The sequence below is a fragment of the Saccostrea cucullata genome, unplaced genomic scaffold (assembly GCF_032062105.1).
Source record: "Saccostrea cucullata isolate Sc308-1 unplaced genomic scaffold, CSIRO_AGI_Scuc_v1 ctg968, whole genome shotgun sequence".
Lineage (NCBI taxonomy): Eukaryota > Metazoa > Mollusca > Bivalvia > Ostreida > Ostreidae > Saccostrea > Saccostrea cuccullata.
Genome location: NW_026925679.1, coordinates 72,207 through 98,277, shown reverse-complemented (window position 1 = coordinate 98,277; position 26,071 = coordinate 72,207).

Here is a 26,071-nt window from a genome sequence, read left to right as displayed (position 1 = left end):
TGCAGAAACTAGGAAAAGTTTATGTTTACTAGCCCTTTCACTTACGTTGATATACCATACACCTTCCGTTGGTCTTTCTGCGATTACCGTTTCTTTTCAGGGTACTAACATGCACAATAGCGCGTTATCGCTAATCTGCTAATTGTTTGAATTTCAATGCACTGTCCCACATTTGTTTTACATCAATCAGCAAAATCTATGCCCGCATAAGACTACTTCAATTTGCACGTTTGGAAACATTTGACGCATTGCTCTTAGTTTAATGGGGAACAGAATATCTTAATACCTCCATAGTTAACATATGATATTTGGATCCATCAAATTGGGTTAAGGGCAATTGAATTTAATTCTAGAATATTGAGAATAACTAAGGCTACACTGACATAATAATCCCATGAAGGTGGTTACAGCGGCATAACTAATGATGCCCTCGCAAAAACAATTAAAAATGAATCACAAAAGATTTTTTTTCTATACCTGGCTGTTTTATATGAAAAATGTTGTTCTTGTAATTTTTAGTTATATGCAAATTAATTATTCCAATTTATGATATTTAATTGAACGTAATTTAGTTGCTAGAAGCAGTGTCACCTTGACCAAGCAACTTATTAACTCTAATTTACTGTCTCTTTAGCTAAACAACCCATTTCAAAGACTCGCAGACAATGGCTTTCATCTCATTATTCCTAGAAAGTTGACTCACATAGTCTGTAATACTGTTTTCCCTTAGATACAAAATTAAGTTCGTTATATCATTACCGCTTAAAAATCTGAAGGCAAAATGATTCATAATCATGGTTACAGGGCTAAACAACCTTTAACCTTTAGAAAATATTCAAATAAATCCAAATGAAATATCGGAAAGTGTCATTAATTATTAGAATAACCATTCAATGATTTCTTCCAAAAAAAAAAGCGTCTTCTACATGTCAAAATTAAGGACTTTGGGGAATGAATGGGGGTCCGAAGTTCAAGGACAATTTTTTGGATGCTGAGTCAGTTTCACTTACCTAGATAATCAATTTAGGATTCAAGTTATCGTTTTACTGGCTCTTTGACAACAGAACTAAGTTACACCTTATAATGTCGCACGCTTTCGTGAAAGCGAAGGGACATTAAATCTCATTCGTATGTCCGTCAGTCTGTCTAGCTTTCCGACCGACACAAAAACATTAACCTTGCCCATAACTTTTGATTTTGTGGTGCTATGACTTTCATATTAAAAGTGTATTCCTTGTGACAAGACCTTTCTTTGTGTACCACCAAATTTGACCTTGACCTTGGAGTATGACCCACTTTTACACAAAATTTCCTAACTTTTACTTTGGCCATTTTGAATGGTTGATACTAGGACTTTCATATTTCACATATGTTTTCTTTGTGGCGGGACCTTTCATTGGATACCAACAATCTTTCATTGGATACCTACCACTTTGACCTGTTGACCTTGACTTTGGAGATTAAGGTACTTCTGAAAAAAATTTAACCTTGACTATAACTTTTGAAATGTAAAGGCTAGGGATTTTATACTTTATATATGTAATCCTTGTGAGAAGACCTTTCATTGGATACCAAGAACTTTGACCCTTTGACCTTGGAGTTTACCCTTCTAATCAAGAACTTTTGTCTTTGGCCACAACTTTTTAATGGTAGACTAGGACTTTCATATTTCACATAGGTATTCTTTGTAGGAAGACTTTTCATTTTATACCAACAACTTTGACCTTGGAGATTTCTGTACTTCTAAGAAAACTTTAACCTTGACTATAACTTTTGAATGTTAAGGGCTAGGGCTTTTATACTTCACACACATGTATATAATCCTTGTGAGAAGACCTTTTATTGAATATCAAGAACTTTAAGCCTTTGACCTTGGACCGACTTTTAAAAAACTTTAATCTTGGCCATAACTTTTGAATGGTAGGGTTAGGGTTTTCATCCTTCATATGTATCACTTGTGACAAGAACTTTCTGAAGAAAACAACTCAGACCCTTTGACCTTGGAGTATGACCTATCTTCCAAAAATTTATTCTTGACCATAACTTTTGAACAGGTGGAGATAGGGATATTGTATTTCACAATCGTATTTCCTGTGAGAAAAACCCTAATTTGGGTAATAATATAATATATTTAATTTGCATTTAAGAAAAGTTTAATCTTCGTTATGTTGGCATATGGGGTCATCAGTGTTTCACAAACACATCTTGTTCCTTATATTTGACATGTGCATTACCTGTGACAAGATATCCCGAGCATGCTATGATTTCTTACCCTTGACCTTCACAATTTACCTTATTTTATAAAAAAAAAATCAACTTCAATGATAATTTGTAAATAAATGACATATGATAGGGTGTTCATATTAGACACAATATGTCATAAAAAATAACATCTCACCCACAAAGACACTGAAAGCGGGGGACCACAATTCTTTGAATTTGCTTGATTTTAAATAAACATAAAAATTGCAAGGTCTGCATTTTGTGACAATTTAGTTAATTTTCATCATAGAGTACCTGCTCATTTCCCCAAGAAAAATGTTCAATAGACTATTTGTGAAAGGAAATCACTGTTGCTTACTTACGAAAGGAAAATAAATGAAAAAGAATTCATTTACTTAATTATTCTTGATCAAAAATAATGCTAAGAATAGTTTAAAATATTACAGAGTATGTCATTGACTATAATTAACCATTTTTTTTCTATCTTACTTCTAAGGACAGATCACTCTAACTGCATAAAATTACCCTATACTAAGAACTATTTAGTGTGCAGTGTCGAAAGATTCCTTAAGCAAATAAATTACTAGTCTATAAAAAAGACGAATCAAAATTTTCGTTTTTTTTTTAATTTATTTACATAAAATTTATTTTACAAGGTGTAGTTTTAAGACTACTTTTTTTTCTTTTTGAAACATGGATTTATTGCAATAATTTTGATTTCCCTGGAAGGCATGCTAAAATAGCTTTTTTGAAAAAAAAAATGGAAGAAAAAGATAATTTTTGTTGCTGACTGCTTGCTTTTGCACTCACTGACATTAAAGGAATTGAAATCATGGGGCGTTTGAATAAAATTTTAATTTGATATTAATTAGCAGCGCTATCACTAATTATCTAGGATAATATTTACAGACAACACAGAAATCTCTTCAAGTGGCAAAGTGGGCCAAACCATAGCCCGACAAATCTCTGTACAGATTAATGAGTTTGATAGAATCCCTTGTAAAATAAAATAAAAATGCAACATGCTTTTTGTGAATCTTTTGATGTTTGTCCCTCCTACCAGTATAAATATATTAAACAATTCCGATTTTTTTACCAAATAAAGGCGGATTATCCATTGTTACACACTGTGGTACCAAGGTATGGAATGTGCATTTTCCTGTTCTTTCCTAAGTTGAGAATTTGTTTGTGCGGGTGTTATATATTTGATTAAATAGTTCTAAAAATGGCAGCCAAAGAATTCAAAACAAACGAAAGCAAACACACATTCCAAAATTGAGTACATTATATTCCATTAAAAAATTTAACATTAACTATTATTTTGAAAAGACCTGATTTTATTTATATTTGCTTTTGCTCATCAGTCTAACTGACGCTCAATAACATACAAAAAATATTACCAATGACGAAAGAAGAAGCCTCGATGAAAAATTAACCTTCTTTATGAAAGTCACACAATATTTCAATGTCTAGCGGTTCAAAGCACAAGAACATTTGTTAAAGCACGTAGCACAAAGTGCGCAAAACCGATAGAACTGACTTGAACCAAAACTGCAATGCTGCTGCAACATTTAACTGCTGATCTTATTCTTTCTACCTCTCTAAGATTTTAATAAGTTCAAAGACAAATGAACTTCAATTAATTTTTCTTGTCTCTGTTTAAGTAAATGTTTTTTAATCAATAATGCCCCACCACTGTCTTCATTATTGACTGTGTGACTTTTTTGGGGGGGAAAAGGCTTATGTGTATATTACTGATTGTTGTCTGATTCATTGATAAACACTTCATATACATGTATAGTCCTTTTGTATCTCATATAACTTTTGTTTACTAAATGATTCATTTTTAACTACGAACATACCATCAGCAATTTATGCTAGTATTTATTGGTTTTCATTCATCACTGAGATAGGAAGCAATTTTGTTGAACATAAAGAAACATCGTGTAGATTGTGTACTCAACGTGGGAGAAAAAGTAGTACGACAATACCTGCTTCACAACAGACAATTTCTATTTACTGTCTAACTGTCATATCCTTTACCTTGGCATATTGACGGGACTTCCAAGAAAGAGACTATTTACAAACCAGAAACGGAAGTCTAGGAGCAGTGTTCTTTTGACTTAATTCTCGCCATGATGCGCAGTAATCTCTCGGGAGCAATCTCGTCTGAATATGTTTGCCTTGAGTGCTCTCAAACCAATTGTGTCAACACTCTTGTCATTTACTGCTTCCGGTTTGAGAAGAAAAACTAAGTGTAATCTAAATTTGATAGTAGGACTTCACCAGTTCGTCTCTTTCAAGTATATACTTTAACTGTGAACTGAACCGTTGTTGGTTCTCTTGAATCTTTCGTTCGTCGTCTGTTCTAGTTTGCAGAAGAACCAACTGTTTTGAAGATTTTCGATGTTATCGCAACGGCCATTAAACAAGTACTTGTAATGGTAGATTGTCATTTTGACACCTTTGTTATGTACAGCTATTGTTGATTCGTCTGGTAAAGCTACGATAGGTACTTTATCAGTGTCATGGTCGATACTACTTCATATAGACAAGATATCGTGTTATCATATCAAGATACAAGGTTAACCGGGAATTTGCATCTCATGTTGTTGGTTCTTATACAGCTCAACAAACTTTTTAAGCTCACATGGTTTTTCAAACAAATTAAGGTCACATTGTTATGATTTAATATTTTTTTCAGTGTATTTTAACTGGTCGATATTTTATTCAACAAAATACATTTTAAAAGTATTTTGTTTACATAATTTGAGTTTTATTTCATTTTACTGAAACATAATTCACACAAATCAATTGGTAGAACTTTGATATATTCATGGCTGAAAAATAAAAACTATTCTCATTTGAATTTTTGTAGTTTCTTGCCAGTTGTAACTGTCTTTTTTATGCGTTCTTTTGAAAGCAATAGCTCTTGGCAGAAACGTAGACATGGGTGCAGTACAGCTACTGTAACTTGTATTTTCTGTACATTTTGACTCTTTAACTCGGGGTGGTAATAGTATTTTTCATCTGTTTGACTGCTTTCTATGTAAATAAGGTTGGATTTTTAAGAGTCAACTTCTAAAATCTAGAATCATGAAAGATTGATCCCACTGCAAAATTTTAACGTTTCAAACCGTAAATGCAGAAGAATTTTCCTTTTCACAGAAGGAATTTACTATTCAAAAAAATAAACAATACTTCATTATCCTACCCTTTAATATGGTTTCCTTTTGCAATGTTATCCCTTTTCGGCGCTACATTTCTTACAGAAATCAATAAAGAGGAGTATGGTAAATGAGCAAATATTTTTTTAAAAAATACTCACATTTAAGAAGAAAATTTAAAAATTTCAACTACATGTGATCAAGGAAAGCTCGTTTTATACAATTTGTAAAAACCTATGGTAGAATTTTGTATAGTCAATTGTGAAACACCCTACCATTATATTTATAAATTTTCCTTTAAAACATCCACTTTGGAAATTTCTCTTTTCCAAGATAAATGATTTTAAAAGACATTTATGCTTGACATTATGTATGTAATATAACACAAATGGTAATGCTATTGTTTTCACTGTAGTTCCAAAATGGTAATTTTTATTACAACAATGTGACCTTAATTTGTGCGAAAAACCATGTGAGCTTAAAAAGTTTGTTGAGCTGTATTACACGGTCCTCGTGTTGTCCTGTGAATACGATAAGATAATGAGGTCTCTTGATTTGAATAGTTGCAAATTTATTTATAACAAGAACTTCTAGAATACTGTGTTAATTATAATCCCCTCAATGCATCCCATATTGTTGATGAATCGACGTGAGTCGTATAAAAATACTAGAAAAAGGGACAAAATACTGAACTAAATAGTCCAAATTGTTTGAAACTTAATGTAACCAGAAGTCTCTATCGAGACCTTTCATTGTACGTAAATTTTAAAACTTCAATGTATGAAATGTATGAAATTTTTCTTTGCCAAATGATAGTTGATAGTTTAAGATATCATATCTAAAAAAAAAGAAGTTATATCTGGCGGTTAATTTGTTGACCCCCAGCTTCTTAAAATAAAAGAGTCAAAAAGTAGCAGTTGCTTGAAACTTTGCAACAATAGAATGATTATCCTTGATTTTAATAGTCTTTTTTGTGGCAAGATTACAATCAGATTGTAGGAGTAGTAAATTTTTAAAATAAATATGTATCATGGAGTAGTCTACATTTGTCTATATATACCAGGAATATTGAAATAGGACCAAGTATGCCACAGAAATTTCTGTTTTTAGTATGCAGTTCTTCCAACATCTATCGGAATTTCCATAGAAACCAACTGTGCCCTTTTATAAGCAAATGTTGCTGTGGTCTTCAACTCGACATCTAGATATATCGATGACATATTTTCAATAAACTACTAAGTAGTTAATTCGATCCAAGTTTGATGGTCGATATAATGACCTTGTAAGCAAATACTAGCTATCATTAAGTCGAATGCTGACTGACGTTGTTCGTTTTAATAAATTGTTAGGCCATGATTTACACATGATCATGACAAGAAGCGCAAATTGCGACGACAGGGGAGGCTTACTCCTCTGCACCTAGTCCCACTTCTAATGCTACTGATTTGTACTGTTTAAATGTACTTTTGAGCTTGGGTACTGTTTGTTATCTCCATAGTTCATTCATAAGCTGTCGCCCTCATGGCGCAGTGGTTCCATGCTGAACCTTTGATTTAGAGTGGCGAAGGAGTTGATCCTTACGTCACGGGTTCAAATCCAACTGTAGGACGTGGAGACTGGTCCTTCTGATTTGACCTTGCACGTGTAAACCGACTCGAGGACCCGTGTCGAAGTAGGTGTTGGCACGAGAAAGATCCTTCAATGTGCAATTGCCATGAGATTAAAAAGTTCTCGATAGGGACGTTAAACAACAAACAAGAATGTTTTCATTTGTACATGTACAAGTTGCACAACATCCATTGAGTTATTCAAGTCCATTTAGAAGAAGAATTAAAGTTTTTCCAGTTAGAGAAAAATAAAAACATGAGTCAGGTTCCAGTTACTACATACATTAATGATCACTGATTTTAATTTTAATTGCGATTTCTGTCAATGTATTCAGAAATTAACAATGCTGAGATTCCTTTTAAAAATAAATCAATAGAATAACGTATATATGAGTAAACTAAAAAAATATCTGAGTAAACAGAAGTGCGATGTGCCTTGAGTGACTTTATTTGTGTGTTTGTACGTCCCTTTACGAAAATTTTCACTCGTATCTAGGCCCCACAGTTGCCGATGGAGTGCTGCATTAATTTAAACGTTTACTCGCCTCTCGGGGCCTTTGAGCAGTAGGGAATCTTTATCGTGCTAGCACCTAATGCAACCCGGGAGCTTGTTTTATATGGTCTCATCTTAAGGACAGGTCTCCACATACTGAAGTGGTATTCGAACTCGCAATGAAAGTGTCAACTCTTTATTCCCCAATCTAAAGCAACTGCTGTAACCCCTTCGTCATCCGGGCGACACCGGAAAGACACCCGTTTCCTGAAGTACGTGATTTAGAGCAGGTAGATGTTTGTTTACTGTCTGCATTTGGTTTTGATGCAACAGTGACGAAAACAGATCCCTTCATTATTACAGTGGAGATGTTACATAATCTACCTTCTCCTCCAAAACCAATCGTATATATGAGTACAGTTTGTGAGTCATTGAGGTCCGCTATGTTATCTATATATATTTCCATTGAGATTACTGTCTCAGATAAATGTCTCGCAATACTGCGAGTGTAACACGACATGCGCCTGTCAGCTCGGTGATCCCTTGAACGGCCATCTTAAGGGGGATCTTGTTCAGCTTGAGAGATTGGAAAACGCACCCAGTATTCCTACCATTTTTTCTTTGCTGAAAAATATCTGCGACTAAAAGATGAGACCCTTAATCTTCGATTCAATTAGTTGTTTCTACGCCTTAGTACTCCTGTCTCTTGGAATTAACCTTGTCTCCAACTAATGCAAAACACTAGTCTGATCATAGTGGTATTGCCAGAGGAAGGGGCTTTTTTTAGAAAAAGAACTACACGAACCTCTTTTATATGCTTAAAAATCAGGCAAATTTAAAATCAAAAAGTGATCTTTAAAATACAAATAGCCAAGTTTTGGGAAAATTGTTAATATTCAAAGTTGATTGCTGATCACGCATATTATTTATTTATAAAAACAATTTAGAACAAGTTTCTATGTACTACTCTCTTCGAAGAAAAAAAAATGAAAATCACATTATACTTATGTCCCTTAGTCCAACAAAAGAGATCCCAAATAAATAGCCAAAATTTTCGGAGTTTTGAATGTGTAATTTAACTTTTCTGATTTAATGAGACCATTTATGGAAAATCATGGAAATATGCGAAAACGTGATTTAGATTTTCCGTTATGGAAAATATAAAAACTTATCGTCAACAGTTATTACAAGACGTTAGTGTATTTCTAATGGGGCTCGAGTTTCATAATATGCTTTACTATCAAGTGGACTTGGTGGTTCCGGTGGCGCCGCTCGACCAAATGAAAATAATTCCCAATCTCTCAATATTAAATATTTTCCAAAAATTAATGAATATTTTAAAAAATAATTCTCAAGTCAGACTGTAATGCTTCTTCTATGTTGGTGAGGTTTATTGTTTTGGATCCATAAAATAACGTGTTGTGAAAAAAATAAAATATATATTTGATTGAAAGAACCGATACCCTTTAATTTTCACCCAACACTTTCATATACCGAAGGTTAGACTTAAACTTTATGGCTTTTTTTGTCTCGTTGTTCTAATGTCCGTTCGTTTTTGTTTTATTTGGGTTTGTTATAATAATCGTTTTGTTAATTATTTCTATTACTTTTCTCCCAGAGAAATTAGTATACATGTAATTACGGAAAGAAAGGAAATACTCAGAGCGAAAAATGTTTTTCAACATTGTAAAGCAATGATGTACGATTTTTTTACGCATTTTGTGTTCATGCATGTGCAAAGATTAACAATACCAGAATGTTTTTGCTTCTGAAATAATAAACTGGCTCCCTATTATAAGGTTTCTAAGTATGATTTACAAGGTCTTGAGCAATTTTTAGCGACAGATAGTAGTGCCCATTCATTGTTCGATTACATAATTACACGAAATAATGAGTAAATACTAAAGCACAAGTCTTTTTAACCTAATTAACCAAAGACATGTCTGTCGTCGGAGACGAAAGAGTCGCCGTTATAGCTTATCGAGTTATCACACTATGTTGGAGATAATTCGAACTTACGACCCTTTTGCGCATCATGCAAAGAAAGTCACTAGTCCGGACAGTGCACTTCTTTCAAAGATGTCCAAATGCAGGATGGCTCAATGAAATAAGGTTATACATACGCGTTAATGTGGTGAATATAAATAACTGATCATGAATGAATATGGTGATATTTGATACCTTATCACATGAGAAATTCATTCAAACCAAACTGATCGGCAATCCCCGGATTTCACGACACAACTAGCAGTAAAGCGCCCAGATAACGCTGACATTGATTGAATATACAGGTTTTTCATTCAGAAATTTACACCGTGAACGAGTGCCAAATTTTTATAGGTACATTGTTAAGAAAACTGCAGTTTAATGGTTATATAAGATCCTTGATAAAATACAGTGGTAACATTGACGGCTTTCATTGAGGTGATTTATTCTTCGGACGGAAACTCTAATTTCTAAAAAAGTAAATCTTATTAGATCGATTCAAATTAATTCTTATCGGTAGGATTGTATATCAAAGTCAGTTTTACTTTATACCCTGATATCAGAGAGAGGGAGAGAGAGAGAGAGAGAGAGAGAGCATGTCATCACGGAGTTTGTACAAAAAAACATTGAACTTTATTACCCTTACAGATTTTTTTAAAAGTAAATTTAGTCTTTGCATTCGTAACGAATTACATGTTTTTGTTTGTTGCTTAACGTCTCTCTCGAGAAAATTTTCACTCATATGGAGAAGCAACCACTTGCCGGTGAGTAGCTGCAAATTTTTGATCTATGCTCGGCACTCAGACGGGCCATTGAGCAGTGGGGTTTCTTGTGCTGCGGCACGGGACCTCGGTTTATACGGTCTCATCCGAAGGACCGGTCTCAACGTCCAACAGTGGGTACCTTACTCCACGACTCTATATATAGCTAGAGCAGAAGCTCTTACCACTGCGCCACATACTGTACATGCAATTACATGATTTAAATAAAAAAAAACACGATTCAAAATAGTCTGTAAAAAAAAAGTTAAATTATTTACAAGAAAAAATACTATCAGTTCTCAATTGACTTGCTATCCTGGTTATGCTGTGATCTAATCAGCAGGGATATATTATATTAATAGAACCGTTATCTTTTTTACCATCTTGCTCTTTTCTATCTGATTTTGAGGTTGACAGCTTCTGGCAATTAGGATAGGCCAGACGTGTCCCAGAATATCCCCCTTCAAAATGTTCCATATAAGGCAATTATTTTGTCCAGTGTTTTTGGAGATGAATACATCTAATCAGGAAAAAAAAACAAACACAAAAAAATCAATGTATATTTCAATTATTTAACTGAAGAGTGCATGACACCTTGCTGCCAATGAACTACGGTATAACCGTAACTTCTAAAAACAATATTCTAGCTCTTATGGCTATTTTCGCCTTGTTTGATATTCTGATAAGGTGTTCATTCACCAAAATTGTCAAATCAATGGCAGGATGACTACTATTAACGTATTTTTTGAAATGATTGATACAATAGTATCCAGCATTTTCCATAAATTCCTTTATATTTTCAAGCATTATCTAGCAAATTCATTGACTGCTAGATTTAGTTTTGACGTGTTGATAATAGCTTTGTGCAAATAAAAAACATAGTCTAACATCTGAAATAGCTTGATGGTGTTTGAAGATAACTTTTCGAACAAATCCTAAGTGATCACAATGTGATATTTACTGCCTTTTAATTATTTGAAATTGGAAATGAATGTTACATTGACGAGACAGCGTATATGTGGTCTATTCAACCTTTAACACACGATTATCCTCCGGGAAAATTTGTAACAAACCAAGGATAGAAAGAAAAGAGCGGATGCAGTTCTAGGATTAGGGTCTGAAGAATTATTGTTTTATTAATCAAAGAGGAAGTTTGTCTGAATGAAATTCTTTCGATGACGAGATAATTAAAATAGAACGAAAACCGTTTCCGGGTCACGTGATGCAGTGTGGGACGCAATCAGGGGAAACATCTATATTGGAAAGATATCCTTGTACAGCAAGCAAAAAAAGTGCAATTATTTATTAAAATAATGAAACTAAATAGGAATAATAGGATAAAATCCATTTAAATAATAGAACATAACCAGGAAAAATCTGGGACCCCCGACATAGCTGCTGTTATGTTTTTTCGAAGGTGCAGTTTGCAGGGGTTGAAGACAAGGCAAGGAGATTTTCTTGTAAAGTTCAAGTGAACTTCGAAAGGAAACGCAAAAGAGCTCTGGTCCACTTTGGAGGTGTAAAATGATTACGGGCCTTTAACCTTTCTAATGAAAAGTCCCGGACGTGAAATGAATACACCAATGTTGTGTACCCTGTATTTATCTCGCACACTAAAAAGGAAGCATTTGTTTGCACTATCAATTTGTTGCATGGATCTAACTGCAGATTTACGCACAGAGCACAAGCACAGGGTCGCGCTAATGAACGGTTGATGTTATCACTAAAAACCTAAAACCCCGTATTAGATAACATGATTCATAAATCGCTGTTATGTCTTGTTAAAGTGAACCGACTTTTCTCAAGGTATTATAAATTGATAGCAAGAAGACACCCAGACTAAGGTAAATAAAAAAAAAATAAACGCGGTTTGTCTCTGCATATACTGACACGAAAAAAGCAACAAGCAGTTAACGAAAAAAAATGTCTGATTTTTTTTATGTAATTATAGTCTTAATTTAACAAAGATTTAAACGGAGATATATCAAACTTGATATAAGAAATAGAGAGTTATGATTGAAATGTTGAATGTTATTTTTAAACTTAAGAAACAAAGTGACAGATCTAGCTCTAATTCACCCCCCTTCAGTCAGCGGAACAGTATGACGGAAATTGAATTTAGAAATGAACTTGCGCACCTTTTTTCCACGAGGCTATCATTATGTTTTTTAAATGGTAAAATTGTAAACAAGTTGTAATTATAGTTTCTTAAAATACGAGAATAACAACCATTTAAAAAAATAGTCAGCTTTTTACATATAAACAGACAGACAGACAAAGTATGTTGAAAAATAGTAGCAGAACCAGTGAAGAGGACAAATAATCTGAAAAATATATATATATATTCGTATAAAAAGCAAGTTTTTAATGGCTTTTAAAGTTTGTGCACAATTATTAAAATGTTTTTAAAACATAAATCGATTGACGGGGTTATATGTGTTATGTCCTATTTAGAGATAAGTATTGAATTTTATTCATTTATTAATTACTATTACTTAGATCGATCACTATTCGTTATGTCCAGGTTTTTACATTTCACAATATTGCTTCCAATTCGATTTCAGTGATATCAAGACGCAAAAGAATGTATAAATTTTATACATGTACTTATTAACAAACTTCACGAATAGTTATAAAATGAGGATCGAGGGAGGAATTAAAAACAAATTTTATTACGTCTTAAAAAATTGTGTGAAAATAAAAACTTAAAAAGTAAAGTGATATTTATTTCTTCAGGAAGGTACAAATACCCCAGTGTATTCATTTTTGCGATGTGACACAATTTGTTTTTCACACGAATGTCAAATTGGTGCATCAAGAATATCCCATTACGTTTGTGTATACATAAGTGTATATGTTGATGTATCTCAACTTCACCAGAGAGGTGAAGGTGTTTGGTCTCTGTTACACCTGTTTATGGAAGCCCATTTAGGACCAATCAAAATATACTTTTAGATGAAAACGATTTTTAAAAAATTGATTCCTTATAATAAAAAAAGATACAGATACAAAACAGTGATCATATTCTTAAAAAAATCTACAAAACAAGATGTTGTATCTTATGTATCCGTATGGCAGTCTATGGCTAAGGTTAAAGTTTCTCAAATGCGAAATAAACCCAACGGTCAAGAGATCAAAAATGTACGATGATGTCTCTATATTTTCGAATGGGTCGTACATACAATATACATACCGCCGAAATATGGGTGAAGTATTTCAGACTCGGCGTAAAACAACAAAAATCGACCAATCAATCGAATGGGACGATTTTTAATATTCAATCAAACAATCGTCATAAATCGAATTAAAAATCCAAATATTTCTGTGAAAGTTCCCTAATGGGCTTTCGTAGCATTATATATCTGATGTTTCATTCAAGTAAAAATTCGTTGACTCTGTAAAATATCCATTCTTTTAAAAATGTAATGTTTGCTCGTGTCACATATTTTAAAAAGCTTTCAGCATTAAAACCAGCTTAATGATAGTATATAAATAATTGTTAGTATTGCAAAGAAAAGGAGTGTTTATAATTTGGACAGTTTTGTCAAGTTTTGAAATGGGTATAATAAAGCTAATATTCTTACTTATTCAAAGACACGAGCGTTTGTATATGTGACACGGTGTTAAACGAAATTATGACAATATGTACCCTTCAATAAGCGTATAAAGTGACACAAATCTCAAAATGCCAAAAAGAGGGGTTTTGTTTTAATACAAAAAAATTGGCAACTGATCTTTAAAACACAAAAGGATTTTTCTTCAATTTACTGGATCCTTTTTTTCTTCCAGATTTTTCAATAGTTCTCTGTGAAAGGTGTTAAATATATTAGTATACTATATAAGTATCAAAGGAGTTCCACCCAATAAAACAAACATATTGGTTTACAATGGTGAAAGAAACAAATTTCATTGATGTTAACGAGTTCAGTTTTTTTCTTTGACGAAAGGTGTCGACATGAGATCTAGAGGGGTTACGGGTTCAATGCTACTGCACGATTAAAATACTTAATAAAATCTATCTGAACACAATAAATATTTACATACAAAATACATGTAAATAATGTCCTGGGTTGTAATCAAGATTTGGTACCGATTGTAGATAATTATGTCTTCATAAAGCTAAAGGGTACCATTTAAGTAAGGTGTGGTTTGGTAGACTGAATGAAAAATGTAAAAAAGAAAAAGTTTCAAATTAAGCCTTGCTTTTGTGTCTTTTATTTCATGTTTGAAAACTGCACATTTTGCCATTCATGTGTCAAAAAGAAATAACTCTTTTTAATTACTAGTTTTTGTGTATAACTATTTTACATTCTTGGACAATTTTAAAAGCATTGTATAACTTTGAGCTATAAATTTTGCATTATATCTCCTTGTATAGCATGTACCTGTTGCCACCTACAAGTATAGTACTTAGTAAAAAAAAGAATATAAAGTGTATGTTATGTACAAATGAAAAGCGGGTTGAATGACTATAGGAATCTAATTCATCAAATTTAATTAAAAGGGCTCAACAAAGAAAAATTATCCGTTGTAAAAAAAGGTGACCATGCATTGCCTAAACCCGATGAAACGATTTGTTTCACCGATACTTTGCGTTAATATATTACAAAAAACAGTTCATTATAATTCAACCAAACAAAACTTTTAATTTAACATGAAGAGCAAAAGCACATTTGCTTTCTTTACTTGGACAATAAAAATTATAGTTCCCCGGCTTTGCGAGTTGTTTCTGCTTCGATGTCGTTTTTACAGAATGCAACTGATACGTGTATGTTATTTAAAATTAAACTAACTTGTAAACAATATGTTGTTACATGTATGTTTGTATAAAGAGAACATGCAAGCAATTGCATTGAACAATATTAATTTGCATTCACTTGTCAATTTAAGCCATCGGGATAAATATTTCGATATAAAGCTCAAAGCATTCTTGTGGTCAATCGTAGGAAATAAACCAGTGTGCATGTAGCATGTGGGACAAAATATAAACTGCGCTACCTTTTGCAATGGAAGTTCATTGTTGCTAGAGGTATTCTGATCAAATATTTGAAATTATTCGGAAAACAAGGATGGATTGTTATTTGTGTTCAGATTACAATGACAAAGTATCGATTGACTCTCCGACATTCGGTCGACATTGTCGGACAGTGGAGCCTGGTTCTGCCAAATGTCATAAAATACTAAACCTTAAGACGAGCCAATGATTGGCTTTCCGGACACGGGTTTGGCTCTTCTTGACACTGGAGCCTCGATTTGACATTGGTTGTAAACAACATTCGTGACAGTAAGTTATTGTAAGATTAAGAGTTATAATTTTGAAAACAATACGTTTTCTGTATGGTTTCGGCAGTATGTCATGTTACTCAACTGATGATGAGAGATATTCCCTGTTCTACAAGGTCACTAGGCCTACCAAGCTGACCTCTTTTTTCTGAAGAGTGCAGGGTTATGTTCTCAAAAATTTTACAAATGCGCTAAAAAGATTCGATAACAAATAACACGGAAAGCTATTGGCGAAAATCACACTTGATGAGAGGTGAATTGTGGAAAAATAATATTCTGTTATGAACAATCGTATTGTTAACTGCAAATGAATGAAATTCCAATTCTGCACCTGCTAGATTGTAGATTAAGATTTTTTTTCAAAAGTACGGTACAAAAAAATTCAAGTTAATATATTCAAATTACATAGATTTGTGGAGGAATATAATTCTAATTACATACGTATTGCTTCTGCTATTGACCCTGAGAGATCCAGTCTTTTCGGGGTCACTAGGACACCCGTCTACTAAGGAAAAATGGAGTCGTACGTCTTGAAATTATGCGAGTACATCAGTTTTAGTATACACGAAACCCCTAGGGGAACTGTTAATTTTTACTTTACATCACTTTTTCGTTGTAGAATGTAAAGATCTATCGAGAAATTTTGCAGAGGACATGTATACTGGTACTCTTCGACCTAATTTAGACTTCCCTAGTACTTTCAAAGATGTTTAGTTGTGGAAACTTTAATTTTAGTATACACAATACTTATCCTTGGTAACGCACATATCTGCGGCTTAAAATAAGTCCGTACCTGGTAGAAGACCTATACTAATCAATCTCGAGTAAAAATTAAAGGATTACGAAAATTATGAAATTAAAAGGCTTCGAAAATTTATGCCCAGTTTCTATTACTTAAGTAAAGATTAACGTTTTCATTTGTAGACAATTTTGTTAAGAAAGTAATTTAATCAAAATATCTTCTTTACACCATATTGCATGACGAGGGCACGGGAGTGTTCGGTCTGTCCGATAAGAATCGGTTTCGTTTTCTTCCTGTCAATTTGCAAATATTTTCCACTTATCAATATCCAATCTAGAAGATGTCAGATCTGTACAATAAGGGCACTCTTTATGTCAAATTAGGCGTCCAAATGTATCGTTCATATACAATAGGCACAAATCAGGCGATAAATTGGAACCATTCACTTTTCTACAAATTGTAACTAAGTTTTGAAATGATAAAATAAATTAGCCTATCGCACGCTTTTAATATGGGGCAAGATATTATTGATGTAAAAAGTGTTCAATGAAAGACAGCTTTAATTTCATCATGCACGTCACGTAAGGCCCTGAAGAACTGACGTCATAAATCTTTAAACAATATATAGTACGCTGAAACATGAAAAGGATTCAAACTAGTGCCATATCGGTGATTGAACTTAGTCTAGTGAAAATCATCTATTTATGGGTGTGAGTATGCGAATCTTTCATAACTGCCATACTGTCAAGGTCTCCCAGTAAAATAAACTGAATTTTGTCAGTTCGAACTAGATCTACTCGAGCAGCTTCAACAATCGGTTAAAAGTTCAAAAGGGAACTTCTAGTAGATTTTTTTCTCTCCATGATTAGTCATATTATATGCTAGTGTTGTCAAATATTGGAGACTCAAGATTATTCCATTTATCGTCTTTAGAGTGTAATAGGGTAAAATCTTTAAAAAAAATAAATAAATGAATAATATTAATGATAATATTTTTTTTTAAAAAAAGCTCTGAAAAACTAAGTCATTAATTTGTCATAATTATTTATAAGAAACTTCAATTTTAATTAAACAATTTAAAAAAAAACAGATACAGAATATGGATATTTTATGTCCATATCTATTGTAATTCTGTTTCACAACATTTTTTTTTTGTTTAATATTCTTTTTCAAAATCCTAATAGAATATTCGATTTAAACATTAAATTTTAATTGCAATGCAAAAACTTTGTACATAATATTGACATGTATTCAATTCTACCTCAAAACATACAACTTGATTATTAAATCTCTCGAACGAGCTCCCCAAATGTATCAGTGTATTTTAACGTGTTGCTGATAGTATCAATTAGAACCTCCGTGCAACATACCCGTTAAGGAAGCCAACAGACCACCCACACATTTTCCCAAACAACTGTACATTGATAGATTAATTGCCATATCCGTCATTTATCATGATTTAATATGCAAAAAATTGGCAGAGCTTTACAGACTGACACAAAAATACTTTTTTCTGAACTTCTCTGACTTTTTAGAATTAACTGCAAGGCTAAATACTCGAAACTTAGACCTGCGATAGAAAACGTGTCGCTCCCACGACAGGCGCGAGGACTATCGAATTGCAGTTGACCCGCTGACCTCTTCGCATGCGAGCTTCTCGCGTGTCAATGGCGGCTTTTTTGACAAAATGGGTACCGAGCGATAAAAGTTGTTAATTAGATTTTGGCCTCCTTAATACGTGTCTTTATTAAGCTATGAGTGGTTTTCTTAATGATGTGCATATAAGGTCAACATATGAAGAAACCTTTGAGATAGAGATCGACGTGTACCAGGTCTATTTTTCGTAGTTATTTATGTCACGGCAGTCGATCAAAGGCCAGACCGAGAAGACTTCTTGTAAACCGTAACCAAATGACCGTTTTCTTAAGCCATGTGGTTTAATAATCTTCCAATGTACATGATGAATTGGTGTGATCTGTATTACTTTATATGAATGTGTACAATAACTTTATTAAGAATTAAAATGTTTTGTTAACGTAATGAGTGTTATCAACTTTAGACTGATCACATTATAAAATTATCAGTTATATATATATATATTTAAATTGATTAGAATAAGTTGATTAGGTGCCATAATTTATATATATATATATATGTATAGCCTTGCATGGGGTCCATGACACATCAACATTTGAATATATACATACATTTTCTTCTTTTTCTTTTGATTGCAACAACCAACAAGCAATTTTGAATGCAAACAAGGTTATACATACATGTACTGTAACAAAATTGAGATTTTGAACCTTAATTAAATGAATTTAGCTACAAGCTCAGAGTTTCTTCGAAATTTCTCAACTACAGTTACATGTACCAGCGATGCTGATTCCGATCTACATTTTTAGGGATGCTGATACCGGTTTACCTTTATAAACAATGCTGATAATATTTCGTTAAAGTTCCCTTTTCGGGAAATTTTCACTGATTATTAGGACGGAGGAGGGCTGCACTAATACCTATTGTCATCACTTGCTCTGAGTGCCGAGAATGGGTATTTATGCAGCCCCCCCACCTCCTTGGGCATGCAGGGAGGCTTTGTCGTGTCAGCGCCTACTGTGACAAGGGACCTCGGTTTGTACGGTCTCGGTCTCCAAGTCCCAAAGTGGGATTCAAATTGGCGACACAAGGCTCAGTTTAATTTTACTTAGCGATTCTAGCGCGAACGATCTGATACTGGTCAACATTGTGGTCTAAAAATGTATTCAAATAAATTATTTTTAATGAACAACCCTCTTAAAATTGAAGATTCTTTAGGCCTGTTGCATTTTTCTTTTTTAACCAGCGTATTTTTTAAAAATTATATATCATTCTGCAGATCAGCAAAATGCCTTGACATTATTTTAGACTTTAAAGCACCAGGCGCACATGGATTGATCAAGGTTCGTCTTTGTGTTTGCTCTATTGTTTAATCACTGTTTGGAACAACTTCACCCCGGTCAGCTCTGCTTGGTGTCAGACACGGGTAAGTCGCCCAAGTCCTTGACGCGAATGTTTCTGCACGGATTCTGTCACATGCCTCGGCTCCTGAAAGTGCAACAGACAATGTGCTTATTGAATTTATTCGATTTAAGATAAGAAAAAAATTAATTACTCTTGTCATTACGGATAAATAAAGAGTCTGTATGAGTTTGAGAATGGTTCATTAGGCTCAACACAAACAAGAAATCTGGCGGATGATCGGAAATGAGATCCGGTGCAATTGTTGCTTTTCTATTATCGTTCGAGGTAGGCACAGGGGCTTCAATACCACGCCTTGTCTACTCAGCTTACAGTCTAGTATATCTAGTACCACGCCCTTCTGTTTCAGTTCAAAACACGAGCATTTTCCCGCTAATTATAGGGATCAATTCCAATTATTCTTCAAAAATTGATATAAGCTTATGATTTGAGTTAATGAATTCTATTTCCTTTGTGCCTAGCTTTTTACATTGCCGTGTCATATCACACAATACGATATTGGTTTTTAAAAATCTGATTTTCTATTTTTAATTTATAAATAGAAATAAAATTAAGTAACCGTGTGGCTGTAATAAATTTTCTTACAATGCCCAGATTTTTTGCCAACATATATTGTAAAAGATATCATGAACATCGAAATTCAATTAGGTTAAATTATACATAATTTAAAGGGAGAAAATATGTAGAGCACATTGGATTTAACAATTTTCCCGTGTCCACCCATCTTAAAGCTAATTAGTATTGATTACTATCGCCTCATTATGACACCTTTACAATCAGCAATGACGAACTTCATTTCGGTTCTTAAGTGTATAAATATTTATTTTATAATTGTATTATCTTCTTATTGAAAAATATCAGATCGTTTATTACAGTGCCAATGAGAATATTACCCAGAAGAATTTTAATTGCGCTCAACAAAACAACTCGTTTACAAAATCAGCGCTCTGTAATCATTTCATAATAATGACACAGTTATCATATTTCTGAGTTCTTATTTTTCGAAGATCAATCATTTTGGAAAATATAACACATGGAAGTGTTTAAAAATTACGCACGAAGATTTTAAACAGATGTTAAGCGAGTTCGATTTTCTCTAATATCTATCTTATTTTACTACTTAAAAAAAGCTTGTATTAGTACCTAAATATGATTAATCTTTGCCAGTATTGTTTTCTAAAAATATTTTGGAAAATCATATTATATTATTAGTAATTTAGTATTGAATATTTCAATTAATATATTAATAATAATGATAATAAATTTCAATTTTAATACAAAAGTTTATAGTTTTTAGGAATTTTTCAAAAGGGGTTATAGATGATTCTTGAAACTACGCAATACAATCATTCTTGATATTTACTTATTATTAATGACAAAAGTGGATAAAGGTTTTCAATATTTGATTTGATTTTGTAATACTTCTAAGTGACACACCGCTCAAGTATTTGTTGAAGTTCGATATTACTTCGGTTCGTCATCCACATTGTTGCACTTGTCAGAAAGTGAGGCTTCCTGATGCCAGAATACGTCAACCGGAATTTGTCAGGTTGATAAGTGTCCGGTTCTATCTTGTAATTTCAAGTTGAGGGCTTTTCTTTCTTCATCAATAATTCTTAGGCATTACAGATTTCTATTGTTGCTGCACACATGAATATTGACATGGATTCTTCTCCGAAAAGCTAAATCCTAAAAGTGTCAAAGATACCGAAATTAATTTCTTCTAAGTGTAAACAATCTGAATTTCTGCAATATTTATTTGGTAAATTTATTCGTTAATTTTCTACTTACTTTAACGCGTTTCCCAGCCGCGCCCTCTGTTAATCAATTTTTGAACAATGCAGGATCTCTGAAGTGACATGTTTATTCGAGTACTTGAAAACAGATGAAATAACATAAAGTCTTGCCACTCTACATACTCGAAAACAATGTATTCTGGGACCCATTCCAAAACAGTGAGATATGATATGAATAAACTACATATTGCCCGTTTTCCGCGGATAATTAAAGTATTCTGGATGTTGCATTATTAGAAGTTCGGCGTTTGCAAAGAATACCATTTGAAACAGTTTGTCGCCGAGAATGGTACAAAGAGAGGTCAAATTTTGTGTATATTTGATCTCTACATATGTACATACATTGGTCCGGTCTTGTCCATACTTTAGCCATGATCTTTGGATTATTTCCGGTGGCTTGTGATGTTAAAAGTAACATATATGTCTACATGTAAGGTTTACAATAATGTCGTCGTGTTTCGTTTTTCGCGCATGATCACTGATGCATTTCCGGCTCTGTGATGTTCTTTTATTAATCGCCTTGTCCACATACAAAGCTAACATAATGCTTGTGATATTTTCCAGTGGTCAATCGTAGTCCAGAGGTTAAATTCATATCAAAAGAAGAACAAACGCAATTTTGCTTTACGTCCTTTTTCAAAGGATTTGATTCTATATTTAAATGTTCTTTTGCAAAATGGTTAAGATAATAATTATTTCAGTTCATGAAGGATGAGAGCGATGTCACTGCTTATTTTGTTAAGCAATAAAATCTCTATTAAATCCAGAATTTGATATTGAAAATTAAATAAAATAGAAATAAAATATAAAATCCATTCCATTTAAATACAACAATAATTGAAAGATCAAAATTGCAGTTTATACTATAATCAGTTCCGTGTAGAAAAATCACATTAAAATGATACACGTACATGTAATAAACCAACAATCATTTAACTGATTTTCCGTTTATTTCTTAAGGAGTGTTTTCTTTTCGTAAACCCCATTTGAATACTCATATCCTGTAACGTCTGGTGATTGAGACAAAATATGTATAAAATCGAGGCGTGCAAAAATTAATTCTATTTCTTAGGTTTAATGCCACATATTTTTAAGGTGTTGTTTCCTGAATATATAGACACAATTCCTCCACACAAACATTTAAAAATGTCACTTTACATCATCTTGAAAAAAATAAAATATCGAGTATGTTGCATTTTTAATTTACTATTTGACATAGAGAAATATACGAAGAATTAAGAAATAAGAAAAAGGCATGATAGAAATCCGTGTGGTGAATGCGGGTGTTACTATGCGTTGCATTAATGATAACTAATTCGTTGATAACTTCATATCACATTTTAAAGTTTAGTTAAATTAGATGTACTCTATAGATTCTTATATAAGTAAAAATGTAATTTCAATATGAATTGTTGAAAAATATCTTTCTGGTACTTTCTTGAGGTTTTTCTAAACCAAATCTCTATTTCAACAACATTAATAAAATCTTTCGTTCCCGAAGTTATTATGGATTATCTCGCATATTGCAGGTCTGTGTGCTTTAACGTTGTTACTAGCCTTCTGATAGCATCCATGAAAACTTCCTGTCTTTGGAACATTTATTTTCATCGATTTCTGAATGAATTGTGCGATTTGTATTTAATTAAATTGAACATGTGTTTGTAAAACACTGATGCCCCCGTATGGCAGCCTACAGTAAGGGGTAAATTTTCTCTAATGCAAGTCAAAATCCATGGTCAAGGAAAAGTTAAAATCGTTGTTATACACCTGTTAAATGTGAAAGCCCATGTACTCAAAATTAATACGCATGTAAAGTATGAAAGCCCTAGCACCAACTGTTTTAAAGTTATGGAAAAGATCAAGAGGTCAAATTTGGTTGTACCCTAAGAAAGGTCTTGTCACAAGATATACATATATAAAACATGAAAGCCGTATCTCACCCAGTCAAAAGTTTTGTCCAAGGTTAAAGGTTTTTTTGCCGACAGTTTAAAATTCTTAAAATTCATCAAAATGTTGATAAGCTTTGTACATATAGTAAGTTTATATTATATTATAAATATATTAAAATTGAGACTGTAGCGTTGATGTCACAATTAAACATTACATACCATGATTTCCTTGATGTTTTTTTTCACATGAAACAAAAATAAAGTTAAATTCTTTGAAGAATTTCAGCAACTGAACTAAGGTTTAGTGAACATTTAAATTATTATTATACATTCTGAAATTGTACTCCTAAGTCAGAGTGTGAGTCACAGGGATGACATAGATAAAGGTGACCCGATTTGTATGTCCATCATTTATGTTAGCCTAAGTCCCTATTTAAAAAAAAAGGTGTCCAATCGTCCGTCCGTCTGTCTGTCAAACCTTGTCCATATATTGTAAACAATTTTTCAAAAACGCTACTCCTCCTACAGTTTTGAAACATTTTTATATAACTTGGCACACAAGTACACTACACTAAGATACATAAAACCATCATCGGATTTTGATTTCATGTGTTGCCATGGTTACTAAAAATAGTGAATTTTCTGTATTCCTTTAAAACCTACTCCTTCTACAGTTTTGTATGATTTCAATATAAGTTGGCACACAGATAGACTACACTAATATACATAACAAGGCCAATTTTGATTTCATGATAGTACTTGCGAAATGCTGTTTTTAAAAATATAATTTTCTGTGAAATTCCTTTAAAATGCTACTCCTTCTACAGTTTTGGTCTGATTTCAATATTACTTGGCACACAAATCCTACACTTGATTCATAAAATAGTGACATAAGATTTTGATTTTGATGAAATATTATCACTTGCTAAAAATAGAATTTTCTGTTAAATTTCTTAAAAAGTTAAAGTCATCACGTTTATATAAATTGTTAGGTTATCATTAACGTCTTTTTGGCACACTTTCGCGAAAGCTAAGATACATAAAATAGTGCATTGGTTTTTGATTTCGATGATTGGTGTTGTCATGGTTACTAAAAAAAACTTTTTGTGAAATTCCTTTAAAACGCCCTTAACTTTTGATTTCAATATAACTTGGCACACAATGACTTTCATATTTCACAAAATGTGAATTTTTGTGATAAGACCTTTCTTTGGTCACTAAAAATAGAATTTTCTGTGAAATTCCTTAAAAATGCTCCACTTTTACACAAAAATTCTAAACTTTTACTTTGGCCATAACTTCAGAATGATACATATTGCATCGGTTTTGTGATATTGATGAATATATATTCTTTGTGATAAAAGTAGAAATGTCTGTGAAATTCCTTTAACAACTTCTACAGTTTTGATCTGATGGCAATGGCTTCTTTTCTCATCCTTTGTTATAAAAAAACTTAAATCTTGACCATAACTTTTGAAAGGTAAGGGCTAGGGCTTTCATACTTCACATATGTAATTCTTGTGAAAAGACCTTTCATTGGATAGCAAGAAAAGCCCATTGAAACTTTGTAATCAAATCGACCTTGAACAAGACCTACTTTTCAAAAACATTTACCTTGGCCTGTAACTTTTGTAAACAGAAAAAATCAATGAAGACTTCTTGTATTTAAAGATATATATTTTTTGTGCACATCAGACCTTTTTAATGGTAGGATAATTATATACTGACAAGGCAATTGTGCAACCTTTTGAACTGACCATATGGAGATTTTTCATACAAAATTCCATAAAAAACAAAATATATAGGACCTTGGTCATAACTTTTTAATGGTATCAGGGCCATGAGGAGTGATACTTCACATATGCACTCCTTGTGTGTGCTTTGTCATTGGAAATATAAGAATTTAACTGTTTGAAAGTACCTTGGAGTTCAGTGATGATTTCTATATAAATGACATATGATAGGGTGTTCATATTACACACAATATGTCATAAAAAATGACATCTCACCCACAAAGACACCGAAAGCGGGGGACCTCAATTTTCTAGTAAAATGTGATAGATGTGTCAATCACTGCCAAATCTTTTATTGTGAGTTGAGTTTAAAAGCATATATCGAATCAAAGTAGAGAAGAAAATATGTATTGTAATTCATAATAATTTTAAAAATTTGCTTTATAGGGATATAAAAACAGCTAGGTTAATAAAAGAACATAATTAGTTCCTTTCGCAGTTCCAAAAGACTGATGGAAGCCTTAGTCTCCAAAGACTGCATAAATATTGTCATTTAGGAACTTAAGCATCAATCTTAATCTTAGAATGAGAGCAATTTTTACAGAGTAGTTTTAAATTTGCACGTGACTCATCACAAGATATGAGAATTTCAGATTTCCATTTTCATTAGAGAAGCAGTTGTCTTCGTAATCAAAAATTCCTTTTTTATAATTGTAAGAAACGATTGTACATCTTGTCGAAAAGTTGTGGAATTTGATGTTACCGATTTTTAAAAAGGTTTTGTGATTAAGACATTCTAAGGAATTTTTGGATCTCTACATTAAATTTGATTTAACTACCTCTTGTTAATTATGCTACAGCACATTACACTTTGTCTCAAGTTTTGATCTCGCTCTATGTTGTTCAAGTCTTGGAAACTTTAGGCCTAATATTTTTTCTTTCTAACATTGTTATATAAACGTGTTAGTATTTAAATGTACCAGATATTTATATTTACTGTACTCAGGAAATTCTTGAATATTTCAGATACATTGACGGAAAATTTTGCAACAAACGTGTACACATCAGTATATTAGTTTAAGTTTATATATTTAAACGATAAAAATAAGTTAGATTAAATTAGAATTAGATTTGACAAATGAAAATTCAATGTTTTGCAAAAAAATTAACAAATAACCTAAAAAAAAATAGCAATCAAGTTGATGAAAAAAGAATATCAACAGTCTCCTTAACAGTCAGTATTTGCCAGTTCTTTGGTTGATACAATGACTAATCACTATATACAATGAACCATTAAGTCAAATGCTGACTGACGTTTGTCATACTAATTGATACACCATTATTTACACACTGGATTGTCTACGGATTTTTGT